The sequence below is a fragment of the Anas platyrhynchos genome, chromosome 15 (assembly GCF_047663525.1).
Source record: "Anas platyrhynchos isolate ZD024472 breed Pekin duck chromosome 15, IASCAAS_PekinDuck_T2T, whole genome shotgun sequence".
Classification (NCBI taxonomy): domain Eukaryota; kingdom Metazoa; phylum Chordata; class Aves; order Anseriformes; family Anatidae; genus Anas; species Anas platyrhynchos.
In genome coordinates, this window is record NC_092601.1 from 546,069 (window position 1) to 571,843 (window position 25,775).

At 35.8% G+C, this 25,775-nt stretch overlaps 1 pseudogene; it reads right to left on the bottom strand.

Annotated features, from left to right (window-relative positions):
* LOC139998727 (adenylate cyclase type 10-like) overlaps positions 1–25,775 on the bottom strand; it is a 152,378-nt pseudogene that overhangs the window by 87,537 nt on the left and 39,066 nt on the right.

Genomic DNA, 25,775 nt, shown 5'->3' on the forward strand with positions numbered 1-25,775 from the left:
AGTATCAGGGATCATATTGTGGAACTTAGAACACTGAAATTCCTATAAAGATTTGATTTAGATGAAGTTTTATTTTTTGGAACTGAAACCTTTCTTTACATAGATGCATTAAGATACTGCAAAATTCTAACTAAAGCGCAAGTATACATGATATATACACCCCATTTATAGGACATACAGACCATTCATCAGCTACAGTAACAAAACTAATTAAATGTTCTAGTTTGTATTTATGCAAAGAAACAGGTTTTTTGTGGTGCTTTCTCTTCCACACACCCTCCCTTCCCCAAGGAAGAGGAAGAATAATACTGTTTGTGTCATCCAGATTAGAAAGTTGTAAAATCAGTACCTTGGGTAATTTGAATAAACAGTACCTAAATAATTACTATTCAGAAGCAAGGGAAAGTAGCTGTTGGATTGGATTACCAAGAAGTTACCTTCAAAAAAATTACAAACAATTAAATTATCAAGGGAAAAGATACAAATTATTGCATGAGGATTTAGAGACATAACCGTGTAATGCACTGTAAATTAAAGTAATTTATAAAATACAACTGGAAACCATATATAAGAACAACTACTTAGTCAGCAAAGGTGAGTGAAATTATTTGTTACTGCTAGAACAATTCCATAGGATAGTTCAATGCATCCTTATCAGGCGTTTGCTGTTGCTAAAATATCCAAAAATACAAATATGCCCTGAAATCAGCCACTAAGTTCATTGTCACTGAATGCTCACAACTGCTCCATCTGCAAGGGTAAGAGAGGGCACAGCCAAGAATCCCACTGTGCAGATATACAAAGTTCTCTCCGCACTCCCTCTCTGTTCTTTGTTACTATTAAAAAGGTCAATTACACTTGTTAATGATGAAAGGAAAGTGCTTTAAATAGAGCAATGTTCTGACAGAGATTTGAAGCAGAAAAATAAGAGTTATTCTTCCAACAGAGGAGGAAGGATATCCTTCCTTCTTATATTTCCTTCTAAGAAGCAAAATGTAACTGACTCTCCTTTCACATGAAGGATATTGTATTAGGAGGTCTGATACGTATCTGGAAAATCTCCATACAGTCTGCAGATGCAGAAAAGTTAATCTGAAATGGGGTATAGTTAAATTTGTGAGTTTTTCATATTCAATATACATGGTTTCTGTTTTTCCTGAGAGCTTTATATAATAATAAGATACTGTTTTCCTTCCTCTGGTATAATTTACATTTAGCTAGTAAGACATCTCTAGGCTGGTCAAAAGAGAGGACTACAAAAAGCAGGTTCTTCTGAGTCAAAGGGATAATCTACAGGGAGATCAGCATTCTCCTTCAGGTTTGCTTTGCCCACTTCACTTTCAGCTTGGAGGTGATCGTTCCCCTTCACTTCCCTAGTGGAGCTGAGCAACTGGGTCAGGCCCTGCTTCAAGAGAGCAAGCAGAGCCAGAAGCTTACCATGAAAACCAGGCAGGCAGCAGCAGGGCTGTCACAGACAAAAAGGCAGTTACACCATACCTGAGCAAGGCAAGCAGAGATCTAGTAAAGGAACCTAGGCTTAGCCAAGGATCCAGATCCCCAGAGAGAGAGCAGTTCAAGGCAGAGAAGCAAGTCTCTGAGACAGGATCAGGATCAAGCCAGGACACAGCATGGCAACAACACTGTTCATAGAGGGGCTAAATCCTCAGCTTAAGCACAGCTCCAGGGTGAGGAGGCAGGAGCCCTTAACAAGCACAGCTTGGGCAGCTCTCCTTGCAGCCGTGCACCTGCACCAGCACCTGAAGTAGTCTCCCAGCCCAGGCAGCTGAGCCCTCAGGTGGAGTGGATGTGCTTCAGGCCCTGACACCCAACCTTCACACAGCTGTGCTGAGCAAGGGATCACAAGATCACTACACAAACCTTCTCTGGCTTTTGGGGAGTACCAACAGACCAGTAGCTGAACAGTTTAAGAAATTGAAAGAGCCTCAGCCTTGCTATACAAAAGGATAATTTCACAGTAAATCTCCAGATTAAAATGCCTGGAGCTTCAAAACAATCCAGGCTTTGTCTCAGTTTTGTGGCATAATTGTTAAATGCAAGCATGTATGATACTACATATTTTTGTCATATTGCCCTAAAATGTTATGCATTTATTTTCATTAACAGTCCCACTGCATATTGCTTTATCACTTAAGTAAACGTGGTATACAGCATCACATAATAGTATGCATAATGGAAAGTATAGCTAAAATCCCCAAATCCCGATATTACAATGGAGAAAAGTTAATAGGAGTCATTCCACATAAGCTCTGGATTTGTCTTGCAATGAGACTCATTCTCAGATTCTCTCATCATTTAACTCTCTTCATGTTCTAAGAAGATTCTGAAGAGCTGGATATCTATTGAGAATATAAATAGTATGATATGGTGGTTGTTCCCCCCCCCCTTTTTTTTTTCTGAATACCTTACACAATATACTCAACAAATTTTGAAGCTTTCAACACTTGCTTATCTTTTAATGGCATTTCTCAGCATTGCAAGGGTAACAGAAGTATACTAAATAGTGAGTGACACAGTGGTTACCATGGTTAAGATCTGTCATCTTTTTATATCGAATGGTAAATACTTAAATATTTGTATATAATCCAACAAGTGGACAGAGCAGGAACAAATCAGTCTGTAGATCCCTTTCTCCTCTGTTTAGCTTGCTCCTGTAACCGATGTTCCTTTTTACAAGGATTGTTATTTCCCTCCCCACTTTTGAAGAGGAGGATTAGTCCTCTAAAAAGAAACATGATAACGTGAAGATTATAGGCTACCTGTAAACCCAGACTTCAGCCAGAGGTGAGAGGTTCTTGGCATTTCTCACATATCTTGGCTCATTACTAGATGAATGCTTCCTTTATGCCAGACACTCATTACAATTTACAGTTTTTTATTTGACCTCCACAGATAACAGGCCAAAGTAGTAGACAGAAGTCTTTTGAATTAAATCTAATCTGTTCTGCTTATGGGTGCCACTTCATTAAAATACACATCTTCAGAAGAAGATATAATATGTGAATTTTATGATCTACTAAGATATTTTGTCAAGCAAAGTGAAGTATTTAGTTATTTGAATATACAATAGATATAAAGCAGAAATTCCTTATTAACTGTAAAATATTATTAGAGCATTTCTTGTACTGCTTTTTAGCTGCTCTGACATACAGATGATAAACTGGAAACAATATTTACCTCCGCACAGGTCATAAATGCTCAGGAACTCTTATATGGATGCATATATATGAACTTAGCTCCCTAATTTCAGACACATGAAAGTGGCTTAGAGTCTCTCAAAGCAGGATATTTAATTTAAATGCTTTAAAATAATTTCATAAGCAAATTAAGTGTAAAAAGCAGGAGTCATATTTTCAGAAGAGTTTATCCACAAAGCTATTTTTTTATTTAAAACATTTACAATCCTGTAGGATACATAGACTGGCATTTGAGAATGTTTTGTGAAGAAGATAAATTAACAATAGGATATGTCACTCAGCCTAAGCAGAGGGCCTTCAAATTGCTACGGTTAGACTTATGCAGTCGCCAGATCACTGGATATCTTCATGTTCCTACCATAAAGAACAAATTATTTTTGCTAAATACAATGTTTCTTTTACATTAGGCAAAATTGATGTTCCACATTTTTCATTGAATATCTGTCTTCCCTGTAGATCTGTAAGTTTTTTTTGGAATGCCCTGCCTCTGCAGCCTAGATTGATTTGTGGAAAGGAATGGCTTGTCAATAAAAGGAGGGGAAGATACTTTTTAAACCTGTCATTGGGCATTTCTATGCATTCTGTGGTATTTGAATTGTGTGTCCTTTCTGACAAAAAGGCTATTGCCTGCTGTGAAATAGATCAATGGGTGATATTGTGCAGTGATTGCTATTTGTTTAAGAGAAATCTCCCCAACTGACCCACTTCCTGTAATGCATAAAAAATAAATGACAGAAGTAATATTTTTGTTCTTGTTTCACTTTCATTCATCTTATTTGATCAGCACTGAACAAAACTGACATCTCATCAAACCCTAAAGTGTATTTCTGCACTGGGTTCATCAGAGGGTGGCATTTAAAACACAGACATTGCAGGAACAAATGTATTTGCCAGCTCTGTCCATCGATGTAAACCTGACCTTTATCCTGTAGATTTATTGACACTGTGCTGCTTTATATCATATTTCATTACTATGTGGAAAGCCTAGAAAGTCCTTCCTGTAAAACCACTCTCGATTCTCATTTGCAAATTTTTGCGCCTACACTAAATTCATCTCAGTACCAAGAAAATAAAGTGTCTTAATTTTATGTAAAACAAGATGATTTAATCACAGGCTTAATAATAGCCCCACGTTTGTCAGTTGTACCAGTCCATAAGGGTATCATGGAAGGAGAACAGCATCACTGAGCAGCATTTTTCTACAGTCTCTTTCACCTCTCTCCAGACCCAATATATTGATAATACTTGTTCTAGGAAAGAAGAACCTAATTCTAAAGGTCTTTTAATTGGGTTTTACATGTTCAAAACACTCAAACTTCGTGTACAAAACTTGATCTAGGCTCAAATCCTACATTGCTTAAAGAATAATGGGATTTCCTTCCTGTTATGCAGTATGCTTCTACGTTATTCCTACAGTCACCTAGGAGATACGTAAGTCTTCTATACACAGGATACTCTAAAACTTCTTCTGATTGATAAATAACCATTTTAACTATAGATAACAGCTCTGTGACTAAATATTTTGTTCGGTGTGAGGAAGTTTTAATGAGAACAAATAAAAATTAACAAAGCTAAATCTGATCATGCTGAAACAACACATTTTCCTAACTAATTGGCTAAATAATGGTTTGCATTTCTGCAGTATGTTCTTTTCCTAAATCCCCTGGAAGCTTTCCAGCAAGCCAGAACATTGAAGCACCATGCTGGTGAGCCCTATGTGAATCACATCTGTGTCGTTGTTTTCAGCCTTCTAGGCTTGAACATATTGAAACAGTCAATGCTTGGCAGTAAAGCAAATAGGTTATTTTCCTTAAAGAAAGAAAAATCTATTACTCTTGTGCTGGATTCAAATCCTAATATTTACCCTTGTCTAAATAATGTGTAATGGAGCACTAACATAAACCCTCCCCAGATTTCCCTCAAAACCCTTGTTTCCTTTCTTAAAATAGAAGTGGAAAGCAAATAAAAATCATCCTTTCATTCCTGCATTAACTGAGGATGAAAGATTAGAGCTAAGTCCTTGAAGTCAAGGGAAAGACATAGGGCAGGTGGCAGGAAAGAGGGGGAGGGGGATTCTCCATTTGTCTGCTGAGTGTCTGAATCTACACAAGCATCTGTATCTGCCTGGCTGGTGGCTGCCTGGGATCCTACTACAGTCAATGAATGGCAAGAAACAGACATTTCTAGAGGATAACTTATCTGACACATATTAAACCTCTTCCTTTGAGATTTGCTAAACCAATGCATCCCAAATGTAAAGATTTCATGAGCTTCAGGTGAAGCCCAAGTTCATGTACATTAATTGTAGCGTAGCTTTAACTTTGCATTATTTCCAGTTAAATAAATTTTGGAGATTTAAAACAGAGCTTTTCCAAGTGGAAATTGTAAGTAATATTAAAAGCAGAAAGGTGCAGATTTGTGACACATAAAAAAGTAAATTCCCCATTCATTGAGTTCCTCTGAAGACATGGGGATGAATTTCAGCATATATAACTAAGAGGTCCTGATATTATTCCCCTTCATTAACGTTGACTGTGCTTGTTAATTTTGCAAGTATTATTGGAAGCAGAAGTTATCTTCAGAACTAAGATCAATTAGTAACATTTAACTGATTTTATGGAAAGAAAATATAAATGATAGTTCCAGTAGATAATGCAATGCCCCTTCTAGCTGGAACAAAATAGAAGTGTCTCCAGTTTTATGAAAATGTATTTAGTGGTTAGAGATGGTTAGCTTAAACTACTCTTAGATTTTCTAGTTGCTTTTCTTGAGAATTTTTGTACCCTAAAAAGTGGATTTTATTTTGCTGTAAATGCTGCTATGCTGTTTTGGAAATTCAGAATAGTTTTGTTTTGTTTTTTAAACGTCATAGTAGATATGACAAGTAAAACTCCTTTGTAACATTTTCATTCCTTTCACAACTGCTGTGGGTCTGTCTTCAGTATCATTTTCCTCACTTTCAAGAATGTAAGGATAAAAAATACCACTCATTCCAAAATACTCTGGCTACTAGTTTATGCACTGTACATCAGATATGTTTCTTCCTAAAATGCTGATCCAGATAAATTACTTTTATTATATTATTCTTATTATCCTAACAGTAATGAATGAAGTTTTTAAAACTAAGACTCCCATAATACTTCATTAAAATTGAAGTATAGTACCTTACAGTAGGCAGTGACTCCTGTATGATGTTCTCTGGACTGTCTCATCTATAGACTGTCTCATCTATAAAGCAGCAACTCAACTGATGAACAAAAGTCAGCGCAGAGGAGATAAATTAGATGACCTGACTACTTCTCTTCAGACTTCTTTGAATCTTCCTTTTGGCCTTTTATAGACAAGAAAAGGAAGTGCTAGAAGTGCAGGCTATAAAACGTGGTTACAGCCAAAAAGATACAGAGGAGGAGATGGGAGGAAGGAAGCTGACCATATTAGCTGATCAGTGAAAGAGGGAAAACAAATACATCATTTCATAGCTCAGATACCCACCCCATCAGAAAACTAAATAAATTATTATACAGCAGTCATATGCATATAAATGAAATATGATTTGCAAAAATAGTTCTATATCATCTATATTCTCTATTTGCAAAAAATAAGTCTTTGAACCCTTCTGTTTAATTTGCTGACAATCATTAAAGTTTTACTGATGGTCACACAATTTATGAGTAATTTTGAAACCACTGTTTATGTTTTTTTTATTTATATTCTTATAGATGCTCTGCCAATCAGACATGTATATGGCCACATTCTCTTCACATAGAGTTTATTAAATAGCAACATTAATTCAAATGATAATGAGACTGCCAGTTAGGACTAGCTGAGGTACCCCTGAAATTGATGCTTTCCTTGTGTTATACTGCCCTGAGATTACTATCCTTGTGTCTACTGAAGAAAATCCAGTAAGCCTATAGAAGCGATTCACTTTAGTTTGTCTAAGGATGTAGAAAAGTATGAGCTACTTTTAGTGAACATAATGTTCAAATTCTTTTCCTGTACAAATCATTCTTAGTTAAATATGCAGCTTCTTAGAATACGCTACTGGGTAGAAATGTACAATTGTTTTCTGGTAAATGTTCCATTTTTAGCGTTAGAGTACCCAGTATTTCAGGCTAACACTTTAAAAATGGTCTTAAATGTATCTTAAAGAAAAAGACACTGTAACTCATGTTTTGTCTCCTGTATGGCTTTTTGTAACTACAGGGAGGGTTTTTTTTTTTTTTTTTTTTTTTTTTTTAACTACTTTGCTGCACTGTCCAAAAGCATACCTGGCAAACAGCAAACAGTGATTGAATCCCCAGCTGCTTTTGAGTAATAAAATAAATAAATAAATAAATAAATAAATGTGGACTGTGGTTAGACTCAGGTGAAGACCAACTAAAATTGTGTTTATTTTTAGAAACTTTGTTGTCTTCATGGTACTTCAACTCCAGTTAGTGGCTGTGAAAATCATTTAAAAAAATCACCAGTAATTTTGTCAAGACAAAGACCAGTCAAAATTGAAAGAATATGTATTTTTCAGATCACCTTGGACAGAGACTTATTTTTACTGCCAGGATGACAATGTTTTTTGCATCAGCTACACGTTGATGAAGATAAAACTGGATTTGACAACGGTAACATTAACTTTAATCAGTCAGCTTTATCCCACATATTTAAGACTGTAGTATCTGGTTGTGTGCCATATTGCTTTACTGGACATAACAAATTAAAGCTATACTCTGTGAACTGCCTAGCAATGATTCCTTGCTTTGGGATCAAGAGTCAAACATTTGCAGATGCCATTTTATGTCTTGGCTCAGTTAACTGGGAAGCGTTGTGAGAAGCAGTTTTTATGCAGTCCTGATAAATTGTCTGACTAAGCGCACTTTTTGTACTGCCTGCAGATGTTTACCTGACTCATAGATTCATGAAATTTGACAGGGATGACTCTGAGATTGCTGTCTATACACTTGATGTATGCAAATACAATTAATTTATTAAATATAAGCCATGCCAGGACAGTAAATACTAGATCGTTTTATGTTTCCAGATGCAATTCCAGTAATATCTATGTGACTCCTTCAGATTACATTTTTTTTCCTAAATATTCTGTGCCTAAATATATGTGTATATATATACATATTTAAATATATGTATCTAAATATTCTGTGTTTCTCTAAAAAGGTAAAGCTTTAGTGGTTTTCTTAACTCTTGCGACTGCAAGAGTTATGATTATATAATCAAAATAATAATATAGAAGTAACAGTAATAAAAAAAAAAGAGATGAAATGGGTCTCACTGAAGTAATGGCAAAGCTTCTGTTTACTGCTATAGGTTAAAATTTTCCTATCCCTGATTTATTTCAGGAGTGAAGAACTCACACCAAAACACTGACCAAACAACTATTTAATCTCTGATAGGAACAGAAATCTTTTATGAAACTTGAAACAGAACTAAATAAAAAAAACAAAACAAAACAAAACAAAAAAACTAAGTACTACCGGTAGTTTTTTTAGGGTAACAGACATTTACAGGAGTATCTTCAAGTTCGCAGTTTGCATCTGTTAAAATGTATAGACCTGTTTTATTTTGCATCCTCTCAGTCTTCCATTTCTTCCTGTCTCTCCCTGCTTTATTATTCACCGACATTTCACCATGACCACTTGCTTCTGTCAATACCCTGCCTCTTCCGGGGCCAGCTGTAATTAAAATATCCTCCTGAGAGCAGATTCCTGTTTTTCTCAGGTGCAAAACTCTGATATGCCTACCAGCAGTATTTGGTAACTATCTGATGGGCCTTATTATCTGAGCTTCCCCTTTAACAGCCCATTGCAGTATTTTTCTGTGTTTTCTTTCTGTAGGTGTGTATACTTCAGGAGATAACCGTATAAGAATGCTTCAGCCTCTTCTGATTTTTTTTGCCATAGGATTATCATTAGCTGTATTACAGTAACAGCACTGCAACTTCTCTCAGTTTCCTCCAGTCCCCATGTGAGGTTTAGGGAGCTGAAAGATGCCACCTGCTAGAAACACAGCTTGTAGGAACTAAGATGTAGAAAGGGCTTTCTGAGGCCCTGAAACCTTTTGTTACCTGCCATTGGCATAAATCAATTTTAGCTAGTTAGGGCAACAAAGTATGTTTATAAGTCAGTACTAGCCTGAACCAGAGCTGAACTCATGATAACTAATGAATACAGTTCCAATTTTTAATGGTGGGTATCATGTTCAGGATTAATAACTACATGGATAGAGAACACATACAACAGAAAACATCACTAATCATGATCGAATATATGTTCAGAAACAAAAACTAATCGGCTGATTGGCAGACAGGATGTTACTTGTTTAGCTTTATTAAAATAACTTTGATTGTTTTATTTATTGCTAGTCTGTACTTTGACAGTACAATGATATTCCTTTTCATAACAATAAAATGCAACAGAACATTTTGGGAGTAAAATAGCAGTATTTAGAATAAGAATGTAAGAAGCTATGGGAAAAAGCAAGATGCGTCTTCAGCGGAGCTTATACATGATGATCAGGTTTTTGTGCTAGTTAAAACATTAGCAAATAGTGTTTCAGAAAGGTATACAAATTCCATTATCTAAATGTTTAGTTTGTGAGATCTTGGAGAAATATTTGCTGATAGCTCTGATGCATTTTCTTTATGAATCAAGATTCATAGGAAAGCAGCATTTTTTTGCTGTCTTGTTCACTATCTGAATAATTCCTCAGTTGTAGGTGTTCATCATGGAGCATACATACACATGCAGACAACAGCACCACAAAAGGTCAAAGATAAAAGCAACCTTTTTAACACAAGAATGTTAAGCAATCTAATATAGTTTTGTTCACTTACCTTGACACAACTGAGTTTTCTTTTGTGGAAAATCTGTTCCAAGACAGACAACAATATTGATAACTAGAAAGGTGAACAAGAAAAAAGAATCAGTGATGGTAGGGAACAATTATACCCTCAACAAAGGGTTGTATATGTACTGTAAACAACTGCAGCACATCTCAGAGAAAACCATCGCAGTATGCTACTAGGAAATGAGGTGAATCTGGTCCCCCAGTCGACACTGGATCAAGCACAAAATAAGTAAGCAGTTAAGAGAGTGTTTAACCTTCAGAGCAGGGCAAATTTTACATTTTGGATGACTCAAAGTCCCCAGTCTGATCCAACTGTTGTAACACAGGTCAACTGAAAGGATCAAATCAATTAAAAAAAAAAAAAAAAAAAAAACTTGAACTAAAACAATTTAGCTCAAGAATTAAAGAAAAAATAATGCATATTTAATTCCTCTTATGTTTTGCAAATACATTATAAAATGGTTTATTAAGATATATTCATCCACTAAAAAAATGCTGTACCCCAGCGTCTTGTACATTAAAATAGGGATTTTTAAGCATTTCTTTCTTTCTCTGTGTCTAAGCTCAGGGATCAATGATAAGCATCTTTAAGTGTCTGAAGGACATAAATGCCAAGAATAGGAAAAAATATTTAATGTGGCCCATGGGGTAGGAATAATGGGATGAAACTGAGCAAAGGCTGAACTTGGTAAGGTAATGCTAATAATTTGATGCATCTGCCCATAGATGCCCAATCTTCTAAGGGAGTTCCTTGAAACCATGTCATCTAAGGTACTTTAAAATGGATAAAACGCTTGGAAATCCGCTGAAAAAAACTTTGACACAGGAACGCACAAGAAAACAATGCCAGCAAATCTTGCTTTTTTAATAACTATTTTGTTTTGCTATGAATTCTACTTCTATTTGCTGGGAAATGATCTTCTTATATCTTGTTTTTTGCATTGTTTGCCTGCCACTTCCATCTTCTTTGCTAACCACTACCACTTCAATTTCATTTTGACATTTTTCACTGCATTGGAACACACCAGAGTTAAATAGTTTTGGGAAGGAAGAGTTCAGATATATGTGTATCCAAACTCAAGCTCAGCCTGTTTGTTAATTAATTCAGTGCAACCGAGCAGGATGAATAGTTTATGCATAATATTTATTTATTTCACTAAGTATCCTATTCACCTTACTTCAGCTAATTGGTTTTGTCCTGCTCGACTGCATGGATTTAAACAGAAGCAGGCTGTCACAGGTAAAGGAATCCATGAACGTAACTTATGGCAAAAGCAAGATAAGTTTCTAAGAGGAAACAAGAAGAAAGCTCTGGATCTGGAAATACTTGCTTTTGGCACCAAAAATCTACTCTTCTCTTTATGTCTTCCTCCAGATGCTTATACATGCCATTACTAATGTTGTATTAAAACGTTCTTAAAAACCTGGAAAACAGCATTACCTCTAAAGAGCTAGTAATATCCTAACAAATAAAAAGCCTGGCAATGTTTTGCACAACTGACACTAACACTGTAATCAAAAGCAATACTATCAGTAAACTACATCATAGCTAGAGAGAGAGAAAATGAATATCGCTATTACATGTATGGATAGCAATGACAAAATCAAACATAATTGAAAGAAAAGAGTGAGTTTTTCAGAGGAAAACACACGGAAGCTTGGAGAACACATTCTCGTGGTCCTAACTTTCCTGTATTCCTTAGCCAACAAGAAAAGATTTTTCACATTTTAGCCAGGTCTGAGAACTCCACTTCGGGTTACATATCCTTATTTATATTTACATGAGTGACATACTTGGGTATACCCAGGCTGTGTTTTACCATTTTGTAAGTTCAATTTACAGTGACCTCTTCTAAAAATACATATAAAGTATGCAAATATGTGCAGATTTTGTCCAAAAGAATAAAACAAAAACCTCATTAAAAAAGAAAGATCTGCATGACGAGATTTTAAAATAGTATTTTACATGCAGGTGTGTTCGTATCATAAACTTAAATTAATGGCATTAAACTGCACAGCCACATGTGCAAAGTGCATATTTCTACATGGAAATGGCTGTGCACAAATTTAGAAGTATTCAGACACAGTTGTAATAGATCAGTGTCCTTTTTTAATTGTACAATGTGGAACATGGAACTATGTTATGTTTTATATGTATTTTGAAAGACACAGATGACCATGCTTAGTGAAATTAAATAGTAAAATGTGGCAAGCCTGAATTATTGTCCCTGTTTTCATGTCTGAATGGCCTGATTCTTACCTAAGCAAGGGCAAATTATATAGAAGAAAGCACAGGCTAGAACCGTTCTTTGCAATGGTTAATGACAAAAACGGTAGAATATATCAGAGAAGGTTTGTTTTTGTTTTTCAGTATAAAAAGCTGAAATATTATGGATTGAATATAAAAGGTAGAAAAAAATGTGTAGGAAGAACAAAAGCATTGAAAGATTCAATGGCTTATTTACTCAAGGGCATACGGTAGGTCAGCATCAAAGAAAACAACATGAAAGTACCACGTGCAAGCAGTTGTCTATCTATTTCTCTGCATCCCAAACCAGCTGTATGCATCTAAAAATTCTAATGCAAAGGCTATGAAGCTAAAACAAGATAATATGCCACATCTCTCTGGGATATGTTAGCTTTGGTTCATACCTTTCTGACACTTATGCTACTTCTGGTCTGGAAAGGCACTGAACAGAGGCCCACCACTGCTTTGAGATGGCAAACAGCCCTGTATCTAAGCATACAGATATTCATTAAAGACGGTATCTCAGGGAGGGAGAAGCCTGCTGTAGTTGGGATTAGCTGTGATCACCATAAGAAAGATAAAACCCACTCAAGTGCCGTGAAGAGTCAGGCATTTCCCCTGCAAGAGGCACCTGACTGGTCAGGAGCCGAGCGTGCCCTGCTTGGAGGGTTACCCACCCCTCTGAATGTGAGGCCACATTCTCACTGCCCAGCTCAGAAGAAAGTTGTGCTGACCCAGGACTCTGCTCAGCAAAAATTATTCATGATTGCTGTCCAGCAAAGTGGAATGTCCAATATACTAGCAAAGATGATGAGAAAGGTGAAGTTTACATATAAATAAAGAAATCACTAAACGGGGATTTTTAAGCTATTGAACTATTTCAGGGAAAGATGTTGATTTCCCATTAGAAGAGTGATTGCAGTCATAATTACAAGGCTACTGAAGGTGCCTCTGACCCCTCAGGAATAAACTAACCTGTATAAGCAACATTTTAGCAGTATTTTGGGGGTTGATGTACAGCATGTGTTTCTCCTTCTAAAGCACATAGTTTAATAAACTATAATAAAATAAACTAAAAGAAAAGCTAATGGAAAAGAACACATTGCATGTTACTAAATCAAAACAGGGGATTGTCTACTGCCATGATCTTTGATTAAGCATCAGCAAGGAAAAGCAGCTTTTTAGTGACCAGGGATAAAGATTAAAACACATGGAAGCAAGCAAAAGGAGTCAAAGTCCGACAAAAAACATATTGACCAATTTCAGTCAAACAGTTAAACACAAATGGTATAGGGAAGCAGCAGTATGAAACCCAAAATTTCTAAGAGCTGGATTACTTCACCAGTTTTTAGGCAAGCCAAATTCCTAGTCTTATGTAAATTTTACTAATCCTTTAATAGCGAAAAGTATCTGCTGGACTTGAAAGAAGCTAACAAAAATCAAAACTACTGATGTCTAGAAAAGGAGCTCTCTAATGTTAGACTCATTAAAAATAAATAAATAAAGTGAAAAAAATGATCACAATCCATTCTTTAAATTCCCTTGACAAACCTACAATTGAGTGAACACAATTCATTAAAACCTAATTACCAAAAAATCAATAGTGCAATTTAGCCCAAACCAAAACTCATTGTAATGCACTGAACATTTGAAAACTCAGGTCTTTATGAACAGGGCTTAAGTGACATTGTATATTATATTGTAGAGTGTCTCTGTACAGCAATTAGCATGGGCTGCCTGACGTAACTCAAAACGGATCTTACTATAAGTAGCTCTCGTAATAGTGCATCTGTAAACATCCACTCTAAGGGATACAATGAAAAAGGAAACAATTCTAGTAAACAGTAGTCTATAAATCCAATTTCAAAGAAAAATTAACTACCCATAATCCAAAATACATATGCTTCAGAATTCACTATTATTATTGCTGTCTGAGGATCTGAACAGCCACATTTTGCTTGTAGTTATATGGCTGTAAATCCACTGATCTCTCTGACAATGATAAAAAATAAAAATAAATAAAAATTAAAAAAGTATATTCTGGCCTATTAACACTATTTTTCAAGAAACTCAGACAATTGACTCAGAGCAATAATAATTAGCTTTTATAGGAATTACTTCAAAATTTAAACGTGGTAATATTTCAAAAATATTCCAATTGTCCTGAAACTACCACTATAGCAATGTTAACTAAACACAATGGAATAGTACGTGAGGATGATTTTCTATTACAAATGCCTCTAGAGAGCTCTGAAATCATACACTCTTGCCTCACTATCTACTATGTTTGGGTATAATTTTAATCCACACGATCCTCTCTCAGATTAAAAGAACTGAAGCATCATAATAACTTGTATACACTTGCTTACTCATCAATATTTTGCATAGACAGGTATATCCTCTGGACAGTCAACCTTATTTCAATTAATCATGACCGCTCCACTGATGTTTCCTACCTACAGACAACACAGCAACCGAGAACTGCCAGCTAATTTTCCCTGTTTTGCCTGTGTCTTTTGTATGTTTTACTAAAATCTTTTGGAATTGCAATGCCTTAGTCCCCAATTCATTCTGCAGTTTTCCCCTCAGAAAACATAAATATTCCAGTCATCAAATAATTCAATCCACTTCTGTAGTTGTGATTTGCTCCTGAATACAGAGAACAACAAAGATTTGTGGATCCCCTCAGCTTTTAAAGACTAAAAGGGAATCACTCTCCGGGATTATACTCTGGCATCATGTGGGTCTGCATACAACAAATCCACAGTAGACAGCATTGTCTCAGCCACAGCATTCTCCTCCACTCAATAATGCAATGACAATTTTTGTTTTACTAGTAGGAGACACAAACATGAAACAACTAATCAGAGGTTGGTCCTTCAAGCAGCAGGTGTCTGTTCTGCCAATGCACTTCAGCAGTGAATTGAAAATGAGAGTTGGTTTAGGAAGCAGCACAATGTTCACCATCTAATTCTGTAGGGGAAGACTAAATTCCCAAAGTATAAAGGATAAGAAATCTGTGTAATTAGAGAAAGGAAAAAGTTCATACAGAGGTGCCTTACAAGTGTATAAAACCCTGAGAAATGAAAACAAAATTGAAATTAGCTTACATGTAGAGGTGAAAAGAAGAATGGTCTGTGACACTAATGAAGGACTCAGGAGACATGGATTCAGTTTCAAAATGTAGCCTCATGACTCAGATGCCACGAAACAGAGAAGTTTATGCTAATGATGCTTTAAGGTTGTGCTGCTACATGGTGCAATATGCAGCACAGACTATGCAGGATACAAGGTCTGCCCCTTAAGCACTCCTCAGGCAATACCAGGCTTGTGTGGTGTTTCATCTGCATGTATGGACACCCTTGAGGTACATGGCTTATTAAACGCAGGCATAGTACTTTGCCACTGCAAACATGCCATTCCCAATTCTTATCTTAGCACAGACTCTGCTATTTGGAGTATCTCTGTACTCTGCTGGCTGTATACCTCAAATTTCTACAACTATTGAGGATGGTAATGGTAACACTTCTTTACGCTGCAAAGATGTTGCAAGTAATAAACACACTACAATATGACATGCTTGGGTAATACACATTGAGACCATGCAACAAGACAAAACGGTAATTGAAATAAAGGAGGTTAAAAAAAAAAAAAAAAAAAGGAGGTAAATCTTTAGAGTTTTCACAATTTCCTTTAGAGTAACATATCTCAGGGCCACATCAATAACTCTCACCTGCCTCACTCTGTCTTCTTGTGTTTTTCTTAAGGATCCTGAGATTTTCCTGACACAAAGTTATTCAGCTGACACACTGTACCATATTCTATAGGATCTGTATCAGTGGAAGTAAACAAGAAACAAGAAGGTGGCACCATACTGCAGAGGTTAGGTGGACCTATGTATATTTTGGCCCATGCATGCAGTCATACCTGTAGAGGCTGTACCAGTTGTCTGACATTTATGTACATTTCTATTAAATTTTACTAACCTAAGTGATGACACAAACAACTAAACAAAATCCCAAACAAAGTGCCAGACTGTCACCAATGCAACAAAATCTTTAAAAAAGCTTTTGCTAGTTTGTATCCTAAGTATGCTTCATTATCCAGTTAGAGCGGAGAGCTTAAATAACCTCTAATAAGGAGCAATGAGGATTTAAAAATGATGCATGGTGACAATGTGTTAAAAAGGTAACAAAACATTCCTGCTCTAGCCATAATTGCAATGAAAATAGCATATAAACTAATAAGCTAAAACATTTGGAAGAGAGGACTTACAAGGGCAGGCATAACAAAAACAGTATTAAAGGAGAACTCAGTAATGTCACTTAGACTTCGCAGAAGGTCAAATCCTTCAGTAATGCCAGATGAGTACTTACTAATGGTTTTCATAGCAATATACTGACTACAACAGTAGAAACACAGCATTATGCTTTGAGTTAGGAGATATTATTTCAGTGGGATGCCATGACTACTCAAAGAGGTGTTATAACAAGCCAAATTTGAGTTTGGTAGCAAGATTAGAAATGCTTCACAAATACCTAGACAAAAGTAAATTGATAAAAATATCTCCTCCTCACATAGTTCCATAGGTGATTAATTTTCATAGAATCATTTAGGTTGGAAAGACCTCTAAGGTCATCTGATCCAACCTTAATTTTGATGTATTTTGGTTTTTGTCTGTATTACACTAACATTGAGCTGAAGGACTGATGCTGTCCTTGGGCTGACTCTCAAGTTCACATATGCCAGCACAATTTCATTTGAACTATTCTCACAGGATTTTTGGTGTTCTCATCAGCTTTTTGCTACCTTGGGTGCCATCTGACCCGCATACAGAAAACAGATCTGAATTTATCTTTCTAGTCTGGACCAAAACATTGCATCTTCTAGATGAAAGCTGAAATTCAAGAGCATTTTAAGGAGTCAGATTACAGTTTCTCCTTTATTCTTGGAAATCCTGATTCAGTATGTATGAAAGCCCTACACATTTTCTCTAATAACACAAAAGAACAAACACATGAAAACATAAGAACATAAGCCATAAATAGGTCTAGAGGCAGCAGAAATACTGATGACAGCACGTATACAGCCTCTCCACCCTCACAGTCTCATGCAGAACAAAGGGTGGGCTACGCTGGGTAGCAGAATGAGAAAGCCACAGGCTTCTCAGCTCTTACTCAGGCACACAAGATTATGCCTTTTCTCTTGGTTATGTTTGTGTAATTCCCACTGAACTGACTTTCAGTCAGGTATGGGAGCAGGACACATTACTGGGGTACAAAGGGTCACCCAAGAAAACAGATGCATATTAAATTATTTTGGTGGACAATGAATACTGATGCGTCTTTGGAGAAAGTAAGTTGTATGATTAAGTTGCTAGCTGCAAGGACAATGGTTCCCTGGCTAAACCTCTCTAAAATCAACACCCAAGGAACAATTTCAGTTTGGGTGTTACAGTTGTTTGGCTGAGACTTTGGAAACAAAATTGTCTGCATGTTGCCCAACCACTTGAGAACCTCTGAAGGTATATTATGTGAAGTATATGAAGACTATAAATACCACTCAGTTTGCTTCACCAGATTCTCTTCCTGTCTACAGGATCCCATGTATACTGCAATTTGGCACAAACTGGACTCTAACAAGTAATTAAAAACATAATGTAAAGGACATTTTTTGTCTTGATCTATTATTTCAAACATGAAGTAAGTTTTTGTATTTATCTATGCCTACCATCTCTCAGCCCAGATACAAACCTCATATGACAACTTTAATTTGTAAGTAAAAAAAAAAAGTGTTCCTCCTTCACCTTGCCTTTGAAATTGTTGTAGAGAATTAGCAAACGATGTACAATGGAGTAAGTCTAAAACAATTGTTATGATACAAAGTTAGCTGGAAAATAGAGAAGTAAAGTAAGGTGCAGAAGCCATCTAATTAAGCTTCAAAACATTCCTAGGGAAGAGTGCTGTAATGCTCCAATACAAAGCTTTCCATTATTGTAAATGAAAATGGAAACGGATCTTGGATCTGTGGCTATTAATTATTCTCATTTCACAAGTGGGAAAGTAGAGGGAGGAACCAAAGCCAGACAGCCCATGCACCCACAGACCAAGGGCCTAAGAAGTATCAGCAACCTCCTGAGTCAAAACAAAATTCATACAAACTACATTTTGACTTCAATACTTATACTGCAAAATTAATCAGAGAAAACAATGGAATCAAAATCAAATAACTGAAACTAACCAGGCAGAATTTAATGAAAAGGCTAATTAGATTTTGTGAGCTATTCATATTCCCAAAATATATAAATATAGCTATAGACACTATATATTTATTATATATTTATATACAATTCAAATCTGGAGCATAAGTAGAGTTAAGACATCAGTGCTTGAAGAAAAAAATCAACAGTTCCTTTGAGTCTGTTCTTCAATAAAAAAGTAAATTCCTCAATCTATCAGGAAGGCTTTGCTAGATCTTAAAAAGAGTTTTGAAATTTCAAGGTTACATTTCAGAGGCTACAAAAGTCTGTTTTAACATGAACATAATCTATTATTTTTGAACAAAACATTAATAAAAAGCCTATTTAGAGACAATCTGATGTTCTTAAATGACTTATTACAGAATAAAAGTTAATAGTGCAAACAGGATTTCGGCCCAGAGCATATCCTTAAAGAATGATTCAAATGATAAGCCACAGAATATAGCAGAAAAAATCACTCATGTTGCCAAAGGGACCTTGGTAAGAATATGCTTCTCCTGAGCAATCTTTTAGAAGAAGACACTGGCCACAAGGGACTTCAGCAGAGAACATTTTTGGCTCAGAGAATGTATCCGGCCATGGCTGCACCACTAGACAGCCAATGCCAGTTCCTCTGCATTGCTTCGTTGCACTGATCAAGTTATTCAAAATATCCAGCAGCTGGCTGGATACCCAGAGGCTGTTGGGGGTTTATAAGTACCAGTATATAAGTGCACAACCTTCCATGGCACATCGTAAACGCAGACACTGAAAATGAAGAAATAGAAGTTGATAAGTTCAATGGATGCTACTGGAATCAGGCCTATATTACAATGTGTTGTTTGTTGTTTTGTTTTTTTTTTCTCCCAAATCTGAGGAATTTACAAGGTTAGGACCTATAATCTTCTTATACTTCCACTCATCCAGCTTTTCATTCTCCTCCCTACTGCCTTCTTTGTTTCTTTCATTCCGTCCTCCCCCCCTTTTTCTCACCCCCCCCCCCCCCCCCCCCCGGACTTGAGCCATTTACTTCAGACCCAAGAACTCTTAAGAATATAGAAACTTATACTCCACAGCATGGTAAAATCACAAAATTTTTCTGAGTTGGACATGCCTCTGCACAACACATGGGATGTTACTGATCACCAGTCCGGTCAGTTACTGTCCATGCACTGTGCTTACATGCATGCTGCACAGCTAAAGTGCTTTCTGGATTGCACTTCTTACACACAGCCAAGGCTGGGTGCAAAATAGGAGGTGCACAATAGTGCAGAGCTCCAAAAAAAAAAAAACAACACTAAGGTCCCCTCTCATAGAAGCTCACCAACCCTTCCACCTACATACAATTCAGGAGAGAATGATTCAGGAGAAGAATTAAAGGAGAGGCAATCACAAAATAATGTTTCATGAAAAAAAAGAAAAAAAGGATTCTAAAGGAGGATTAGGAAGCAAACAGAAAAGAACAGTTGGGAAACACAGAAAAGACAGTGTCTGTTTCAAAACTAATTAAGAATAATACACTTTCTAAAAAGACTTAAATTCTTAAATTTAGAGAAAGTTGTTTTTATACTGGTATTAAGTTTGTGTTAAATCTGTTTAATATCATACTACAGAGTTACTTGAAAACAATTCCTCCATATTTAAGCAGTGCTTGAAAAGTTTTGGCATATAACATAATTAGTTATGGTTAAATATATATATATATATATATATATATATATATACGCACACACTGAAAGGAACAAAAAAGTAGAACAAAATCAGAAGTCAATCATATGACACACAGGGGAACACAAAGATAAAATATAACACTGTCAGTTAATGCAGTAAGATGTAAACCACAGATATTATCAAACACTATAAGGTACAGCACAGGGAGTAAAATCTTGATTATTCTTATTCAGAGCTTCACAAAATATCTCTGCAGCAGTGGTGCTATATATTTCTATTGTTTAAAGATTCATTTTTTAGTTAAATTGTGAAGATACTTTCCAACTTGCAGTCAATTCAATTGAAACAAAACAAAATTTAATTAAACTTGATGGATTCTACTTTCCAAGCCAGGTATTGTATGCGTGCAATGGTAACTACATGATAATCAAACCTTCATCTGAGGGCAAAATGTATTTTCATAAAGGTCAGCTTCTGTCATGAACATATTTTAATTTGCTAGAATTTTGAGGATGACAAACATCTCAACTGAAAAAATAATAAGAACTACCGTTGACTGCATGTGTCCCTCATCAGAATGTATTTCCTATATTTAAGTTACATAGAGATTTTGTTGTTTTTTTTTTTTCCACTGACTTTGCTTGAAAATTTTCAGCTCAGCTTTAGCTACCTCTGACTGCTGGGACAATAGTTTCTCCTTAAACTTCTGAATTGGCCATGCTTTGATAAATTTATTTAAACTATTAATGTTGAGGTAAGATGGAATATGGGCTAGAGTTCAGCCAAGCACCCACAAAAAGGAATGTTTAGTTACCTAGTATAGTTTGGACCTCAAATTTTATCACTTCCCAAATCTTCAGTAGATTAAGGGCCATTGTCTTTCTAGTAATCTGGTTACCAATTATTCTTCTGTTGCTCTTGAAATATGTCAGAAATTATTAGTCTTCTGTTTACTGACAGATACTTTAATAATCTTTTTCATACATTTATTCATTGCAAGAAAAGTCAACATCAAACTGAAGAGCTCATAGATTCCTTAATACTTATAATTAGCTAAATTTGTTATTTAAAATGCAATTATTATTTAACAATAATAATGAATGCATTAACTATTCCTCAAAATTTAAAGTATGCAAGGAAAAAATCCTCAGAAAATATGATAAAGGGTCTTTAAATCAGCAACCAGCTCTCTATAAGATTATTTTACAACTAATCATTTTGCTGCCAGTAGCAAACAGACACCCCTGAAGTAAGTTTGTCTTGGTAAGGTTTCAAGATAACAGATTGCGACATAAACCTCCTCAGGTTCGTACATTTGCACTATTATGCCTTTTTAAATAAACACTTCTGTTAAAATGTTTATCCACTACACGCACAAAGAACAGTTTCATCACAAGCACAAACATTGCTTTCATATAGATGAAGTAGATGGCTATATATAGACTAGAATCTCAGAGCCAACAATTTCTTGATATGAGCAAGTCTCCAAAAACTTGCGAATAGCTGAAAAAGACACTGCCCTGTGTTTCCATGAGAAAACACCACTGAATACTAGATAGCTACTAGTGAAGTTTTCACACTTCTGAAAGAAAGTAAAACAGTATGTTTATAATAACATAGCTTAAGACTTTACCCACGACTCATTACTTGTAGTTCATCCATTGAAACATTATTTCTAGATTTCAGGGAGAGAATATCATATGCACTTGCAATATTATTTTCACACCTGCGATGACAGAAACTTGTTGTTTTCACACTCTGAAGAAGCCACCAACTGGCAAGACCCTAGAGCCAGCACTTTACTAGTCACAACTGATTCCTACTGGCAACAATCCCTAGGAAAATGAACACTGAAACAGATGTCTCTGAATGAACTGAGACACAGGTTCTGACATTCAAATTCTCACAGATGCCTTTAAAAACTGCGACCTCAGCTACAGGTTGTTCAAGAACTATCCAGTTCAGCTAGCTTTGTTTGTGTGCTGCTGGAACTGAAATGCATGTCCATACAGCATTTTTTGTACATTTTATCTCTGTTCCTAAGCATTTTGTGTAATCTAAGATAGTAAGTCCATCTATAACATCACATTTGCAAGTCTTATTCTAATATTTCTTTTCTATATCATAGCAAACATTTGGTTCTCCAAGTGTTTAAAGGCAGAGGAGTTAGGAGTACCCTGAAAATGTGTTTCTTATCTGAGGAAAAAAAAATATATATCATTGATTTTATGTATGGCTCAGGGCTTGTGAAGTTGAGAGCTTAAATTTACAGTACAGTCAATGAAGATAGAGGGGATTTCAGATAATAATTCAGAGCAGCTAAATTTGATCTCTAGAATTGGATGAATGCTTCTAATCCTATTTCTAGAATCTAGAACTATGATTTAGGTGTTTTGAGTCTCATATAAAGCAGAGATAAAGCTTGACAGTTTGGACTAGGATCCTAGGAAGCATTTTAAGAAAATGGGGAGAAGCTAAGAGTTAACCAATAGGAAATGTTGAAAAAATGCAAGAAAAATCTGCAATCCCAACTTGCCTTAGCATCTGGCACATCTATCTGTCCAGTACAAATATGGGGTCCAGAATCTCTGGAATTTTGTGACTGTCATATCTAGAATCACTACTGAGATAATTGTTGTAGATGTTCAATTTGCTGAAGTTCTTAATTTCTGAATGACAGAACTGAGAAGGAGGAACCAAACAAACCCAGAAAACAAACGGGCAAAACAAACCAGAGGAAATAGCCTTACTATACATATTTAATGAATCAGTGAAAATATCCTGCACAAAGGCTTAGAGAGTTAAATTGAAAATGTGTGTATGATAAATGGATATAATACTGTCTATGTAATGGGTTTCCTATTTAAATTTTGTGAGGATTTAATCAGTTGGGCACAGCTGTGCAGGATGCACCATAAACTACGGTGAAAAATATGTAGACATGTACATTTATCTGCTACAAATTAAGCTCACTTAGAGGTGGTCTTAACGGACCATGTAGCAATCATTACAAGCATAAATTTTAAACTGTCTGTTTCCAGTGAATTTGCTTTGAAAAAAAAATTAATGCTCATCCTTAGCAGAGCACGGTAATAAATGGAAGTACCCTTAATCTGTTAAGCACTAATAACCTAGCAATTATTCATTATGAACCCCATGCTGTATAATGTATGTCTGTTACAGTTTTATTAGTGATTCTTTACTTAACCTACAAAGGTATAATTTTTATTCCAAAAACACCTTGTAATTATATGATGTTTTAAGTGATATGCCATTAAATTTACAGAATGTCCTGTCCCCTTGGTTTATTTTGAGACATCTGTACAGTAAAGGATTGTTAAGGATAATAATGATTTATGAGTTTCAGATTTTCTGCTTCTACAAAAGGCAGCAACACCCACCTCAGAGATCAAAAAGCTATGACTTTATTACTGTGCAACACATAAATAAGCTATAAATTATTTAAGACAGGAAATGAGTAACACTGCAATCAAAGTGAATCAGTGACCCATTTGGTGCTGACTCGGAGGTTGCAGCGTTGTATGTTCTCCTACAGAGACTGTCACTTGAAGTCATTACCATGCTTGCTTTGGTGTAGCTGATCCTGCATACTCATTGTTTTTCCACAGATGAAAAAAAGGAGACCAAGGAGACAATATCCATTCACTGAAGGGCCCCTTCTCCCCCAGATACTGCAAAGTTGCTCAGAGTAAAAAACTTCAAACCACAAAGGACAAAGTCCATTTGTTTGAGTAACTTCTGCCGGCTTGCCTCTTTTCTGCCCTCCACCAGTCAAGAAACAATATTATTTGCTCTAGGAGAGCTGATGAGCCCATCCAGCTTTTTCTAGAAACGATGAAGTAACTTGGAAGTTACAAACTGTGTGCTCAAGCCAGCAATAGGGCAGGTTATTTCAGATAACTGACCTGTCTCAGCCCCATTCATTGCAACAGAATTTTTGCCATTAAACACTCTTAAAATTCTTCCTTTCAATCTCAGTTTTCAAGAACATTAGATGGTTATTTTTATTTTACGTTACGCCAATAAAGCTATATAATTAATGGTACCTAACCATTTTATTCATAAAAAAATTGTTTGCTAATTCCTTTGCCAATTTGACTGTTCAAACTGCAGCTTCCCAACATGACTCTGCCTTGCCTTTAATGTGTTTGCCAAATACTCCATCCAGCTTTAATCCAAACTGATGAGGACAGACTTTGACATTTCCTGCTATTGCCCTCTCAGAAGCAGGGAGCTGCTATCTCTTCTGTGCTTAAAATATTCCCTCAACTGGCACAAGAAGCACCCTGACCAAAACTCAAGGGGTGGGGAACCAGAAATGGCAATGCATGAGGCATCATCCTGCAGAGTGGAAAGGGGGTTGAAGTGTGATCATTTAAGCATGCTTCAGTTAAAATGAAAATGAGAAGCAGAAGAGACAACCACCTATGGAAAAAAAGAGAGAAAACTCTTTGATTACATGATAGACTATTAAGTATGTTGTATATATAATGAATATTTTAAGTTCAGTGGTTGATTCAGAGACACTGTCACATCAAATTCTCTATATTGCACTGAAGGATCCTTGTGCTGAAATGTCAGCTAGTCATATCACCTAAAGGCAAAAAGAAATTGCCCTAACATTATGCATAGGGATTCTATCGCTCCGTGCTCTATAGCCCTGTTTTCTAAGAATAGCTGTTTCAGAAGGAACCTCTTCTTTAGTGTGAGCCAGAGGCAATTCAATTTTACCCTGAAAGTGGCTATAGGCTTTGTGGAAACATTTAGAAATATTAAATATTCATGTATTTGATTTAGTAAAATTCACAACGATAAAGGCATCAACTGGAATAGCTTCAGTATAAATATTTTTAATACTTACTACTACAATTTCAATTATAGGTACTCTGACAAAGTAAAAGACCACTGAAGAGAACATGTTTTTGGAAAACACCCTTTTTCTTACTATAGTTAGTAGGTTTTTGTAAGGTCATTATTTTTCATTCCAAAAGAGCAATGGCCATTAAATTAAATGGTCTAGCCATTTAACTAGAGCATTATGCAGTACAATTAAATATTCTAGATCGAAAGTTCCTTCAAGTTCAGTTTCCTATGCTCCATTCCACCTTTCTCTATAATCAATTCCAGAAAAGCAACCTGTCACATTTTCACACCTCAATCTACTTCTTATCTTCTATCACTCATGCAAGCAATAATTAAAAAAAATAAAATCCAGTGAACAATGTTGCATAACTTTGCACAACACTTAATCACTAAAGAAAGGCAGGAGAGTGGATGCTGTAGGTGGCACAGAAAAAACCCACACTGGAATCATATATCACAATAAAATATAAGACAGAAAACATACAGGTGGTATAAAAAAGCATCCCAAAATATAACTATTTTTTATTTATTTCATTTAAATTATTATCAGAAACAGTGACCTGCTAAAAATACCATGCACTACCTTCTTTGAGCAGTAGAAGCATGTTTTATTAGCTGATTATTTAAAACACTGGATTATACCCCCCATCAAGAGATACAA